The sequence below is a fragment of the Bison bison genome, unplaced genomic scaffold, assembly GCF_000754665.1.
Source record: "Bison bison bison isolate TAMUID 2011002044 unplaced genomic scaffold, Bison_UMD1.0 scf7180017864020, whole genome shotgun sequence".
Classification (NCBI taxonomy): domain Eukaryota; kingdom Metazoa; phylum Chordata; class Mammalia; order Artiodactyla; family Bovidae; genus Bison; species Bison bison.
Genome location: NW_011494592.1, coordinates 1873721 through 1878857, shown reverse-complemented (window position 1 = coordinate 1878857; position 5137 = coordinate 1873721).

The window sequence follows — 5137 nt, the reverse complement described above, 5'->3', positions numbered from 1 at the left end:
ATGTGAGAAACACATGGGCCATTTAAAGGGGGAAGATCATGCATAGTTGAGGGTCCCACTCAAAGGATGCTCTCTGAACAGCACTGCAGAAAAAACAGCATTTTGTTCCATAAAACTTCTGTTGCAAATTTGCATTTGCAAATTGTTCTACCTGCACATTGTTGTTTAGTCGCTAAGTCCTTATTGTTTAGTCACTAAGTTGTGACTGACTCTTTGAGACCCCATGGACTGCAGCTCACCAGACTCCTCTGTCCATAGAATTCTCCAGGCAAGAATACTGGAGTGGATTGCCATTCCCTTCTCTAGGGGATCTTGCCAACCCAGGGATGGAACCCACATCTTCTGCATTGGCAGGCGGATTCTTTACTGCTGAGCCACTGGGGAAGCCTTCTATATACAACTGGAGTAATTTAGGACGTGCCTGCAGCCCTGGCAGTTGGGGAATGGATCGTCTTGTTTTTAGAATTGTTCTTCGAGGAGTTAAGAGGATTACACTCTTACCTCCTCTCTCTGCTTCTGTGTGATGGTATCTCATCAAACCTCTGTTGCCCAGCTAGTTTTTGATCCTCACAACCATCCCCAGAGTCCGGAGGGGTACTCTGGGCTTTTCAGTGATGAGGGTGAGGCTCCCCCAGGGTCACAAGAGTGACCGCAAGAGGCCAGGCCACGTGCATGGCTGTGTTGGAGGTCAAAGAGACAGGGCAGGCAGCAGAGAGAGCCATGGGGTGTCCTGGGGGCAACTTCATGCCATCCACGTCATCCACACCAGACCACCCAGAACAGAGCCAGGCTGCTCGCACCCTATCCAGACCAGAAAGGGAGAGGACAAAGCTGAGCTCTCCCCACCTCCAACCCCCTTGCTGAGCCCTGGAGACACAGGTCAGACCTGCTCCGGAGGAGGAATATTTTGTATCAGGTATGAGATTGTAGTGTTCCCTGGGGAATGAACTATTATTACAACAGGAAGTGACATTTCTCAGGTTGTCATTGATGGAGGCATAACCCAGCTGGAGGAAGAGATTTGATATCACATAGTTGTGTGTGTATGTGGGGTAACTGGAGATTTCAAGGCCCTCACATGTCTGTGTTGACAATGAAAACATCGTGATCATGTACTGAAGGATCAAGTCCATGGGATCTGGTGAGCATACTTACCTGGGCCTGCATGATATCATGTTCCAGGTGTCCTCGGCCTGGAATGCAGGTCTGTCCCACTTGGTGGGTGGTCACTGCTGGACATGGTCTTGATCAATTGCCCTGTCATCAGCCAGGTGACCCACGAGCACACTAAGCTCCATGGTTGACCAGAACCAAACGTTGTCTCTTTAGCCAAATCAGACACTGGCTTGTCCAGAGTCCTTCCTAGAATCAGGCTCTCAGCTGTCCCCCCTCCCCTTTATTTTAACTTTCAAAAAAGTGGCTTTAAATGTAGAATTACAGACACATTTAAAAAAATTGGAGCATAATTGCCTTATGATGTTGCGTTAGTTTCTGCTGTGCCACATCAGCTCTATATATGTCCCCTCTATATATATGTCCCCTCCCTCTTGCTTCTCCCCTCTATCCTAACCCCATCCCACTCCTCTAGGTCATCACAGAGCACTGAACTGGCTCCCTGTGCTAAACAGCAGCTTCCCACTGAGTGAATGAAAACCGCTCAGTCGTGTTGGACTCTTTGCGACCCCATGGACTGTAGCCTGCCAGGCTCCTCTGTCCATGGAATTCTCCAGGCAAGAATACTGGAGTGGGTTGCCATTCCCTTCTCCAGGGGATCTTCTGGACCTCAGGATCGAACCCAGGTCTCCCTCATTGCAGGCGGATTCTTTACCATCTGAGCCACCAGGGGAACCCAAATCCTAACCCCACCCCTTCCCTCTAGGTCATCACAGAGCACTGAGCTGAGCTCCCTGTGCTATACAGCAGCTTTCCACCACGGGCTATCTGTTCTACACACTGCAGTGTATATATGTCAGGCTACTCTTCCGATCATCCCACCTTCTCCTTCCCTCACTGTGTCCTCAAGTCCCCTCTGTCTGTCTGTGTCTCCAATGCTGCCCTGTAAATAGGCTCATCCATATCATCTTTCTAGATTCCATATATACACCTTAATATATGATATTTCTTTCCCTTATTTGAATGTAATACTGCACAACAAAGGCATCCACATGCTCAAACGTAAGAGCCAAGCAAACCAGAGTGTGCTTTGTGAGTTAATTCCTGCAGAAGAAACCACACACACAGTCACACCCCACCACCCCCAATTATACTACTGGAACCAAAATAGTGGCGTTTTCAGTGGAGGGGTGGAACTCTAGATGATTTTTCTTCCTTTTTTTTTTTTTAAATGTGGGCCATTTTTAAAAGTTATTATTGAGCCTGCTACAGTACTGCTTTTGTTTTGACTTTTTGGCCATGAGGCATGTGGGCTCTTAGCTCCCCGACTAGGAATTGAACCTGTACCCCCTGCATTGGAAGGTGAAGTCTTAACCACAGGACCACGGGGGAAGTCCCATGCCTTCTTTTTATTAACATATATATTGTCTAATTTTTTATTTAGTGAAATTTTTTTCCTAATAAATGGTATTATTTAATGACATTATTTTCATTAGACCTGGAGGAGAAACTGGCAATCCACTCCATTATTCTTGCCTGGAAAAAAATCTGTGGACAGAGGAGATTGGTGGGGCTACAGTCCATGGGATTGCAAAGAGTCAGACACGACTGAGTGACTGAGCACTTTCCTATTAGAGGAATTTTGTTCACTTTGCCTTGAAAGAGGAGCAGCATTTAAGTCCAACAGATGGATCCCCATGGGGTCAGCAAACCATCCCCTGCAGTGGACATCAGAGGAGATGGATGTTAACCTGAGTTCTGTTAAAGAAGGGTTTAAGGCACCCAGCTAATATTTGGCCCAGGGTACAGAATGCACAATTTTACCACTTCCCTGTGGGTTTGCTTTCTAGGTTTACAGTCATTTCTTGCTGTGAAGTTATGTCTTTACAAGGAAAAATTGCATTAAGATAATATTGAAGATTTCAGTCCATCACCTAAAGTGAGCACTGCCTCTTTGTGACATCATAACTGCTCGATGGAGACCCGATTATCATGTCACCAACAGAGGAAGAAGCCCGCAGGTAAGGAGGAAGCTGCAGGAGCAGATGAAGCCCCAGGAAACCAGGATGCCATCTTCATGCAAATGTCAAAGTTAATAAAGGAGAAGCAGGAGAGGGTGACAATTTCACTTTCATGGTATATCTGTCATCCTCACCACATGGGCTCACACTATTTTCTATGCTGCTGCTGCTGCATTTCCATTGATCCCTGGGATGGGATGATCCCCTGGAGGAGGAAATGGCAATCCACTCCAGTATTCTTGCCCGGAAAATCCCATGGACAGAGGAGCCTGCAGGGCTACAGTCCATGGGGCAGCAAAAAGTCAGACACGACTGAGCTACAACAAAGCCAACATGCTCTCCAGTGTCTCCATCCTCAATGCAATGATGGAACACACTGGGACCACATCCTCTTTTCTGGTGCAGGGAGTGATGGTGAGGATGGCAGAGGCAGGGGCAGGGACACACGCTTGATGAAGCTGTTAAGGCTATTAGTCAATGTTTAAAGATAAAATGTAACCAGCAATATTTAATTAAGCTACTGTTTCCCCTAGATATAAGAGAGCTTTAAATATTTCACTGCTGAAAGCAATTTTACTAGTTTTGTTTGTTCTTTTTCCATTATGAAGCATGCCATTTATTTTCTTCCTGTGTAGTATTTGGGTATTGTTAAAAGCACTGCATAAAAGGTAAAACCTCAAATAATGACAAGGCTCAGGGTTTAGGCCATGGTTTCCAGTTGATGAAATATGCTGGCTCACTGAAGATTAAAATCAAAGACTCTTGTTTTCACCTTTAGGGTTGAGAATATTTTTACAAGTGAAGGTTCTGGGTGGATGAGCTCTGGTTAATTGACACTTTATTATATCTGTCCTTTAGATTAGGTCTAAGACACTTTTTCATTTAAAAGGTCAGATCTTAACAAGGACAGGAAAGGCATGTGGAATGTGAATATTTCTTTATTGTCCAAGAAGCTGGACCAAATGATGCACAAGTTTGCCAGTCACTCATTTCTGAAAGTGTAGGCCTCCTGCGAATAGCATTTTCTTTCATCAAAACTTTGTGCTGCTTCAGAAGGTAATTTCACTGTTGCCCTTCCTGTACACCTAAATTAGCCTAGCCTAGTAGGAGTGGCGAGTGGCCAAAAGGAGATACCTCTCGTCCAAAGTGAGTAGAGGCGGCCATGAGGAGATACTCCACACCCAAGGTAAGGAGCAGAAGCTGCACTTAGCTGGAGCAGCTGTGAAGAGATACCCCACTTCCAAGGTAAGAAAAACCCCAGTAAGATGGTAGGCGCTGGGAGAGGGCATCAAAGGGCAGACAGACTGAAACCACAATCACAGAAAACTAACCAATCTAATCACATGAATTACAGCCTTGTCTAACTCAATGAAACTAAGCCATGCTGTTTAGGGCCACCCAAGATGGACGGGTCATGGTGGAGAGTTCTGACAAAATGTGGTCCACTGGAGAAGGGAATGGCAAACCACTTCAGTATTCTTGCCTTGAGAACCCCATGAACAGTATGAAAAGGCAAAAAGATAGGATACTGAAAGATGAACTCCCCAGGTTGGTAGGTGCCCAATATGCTACTGGAGATACATGGAGAAATAACTCCAGAAACAATGAAGAGATGGAACCAAAGTAAAAACAATACCCAGTTGTGGATGTGACTGGTAATAGAAGCAAAGTCCTAACCCTAACCCTAACCTTAACCCTCTGGAATGTTAGGTCCATGAATCAAGGCAAATTGGAAGTGGTCAAACAGGAGATGGCAAGAGTGAACATCGACATTTGAGGAATCCATGAACTAAAATGGACTGGAATGGATGAATTTAACTCAGATGACCATTATATCTACTACTGTGGGCAAGAATCCCTTAGAAGAAATGAAGTAGCCATTATAGTCAAAAATAGAGTCCGAAATGCAGTACTTGGATGCAATCTCAAAAATGACAGAATGATCTCTGTTCGTTTCCAAGGCAAGCCATTCAATATCACTGTAATCCAAGTCTATGCCCTGA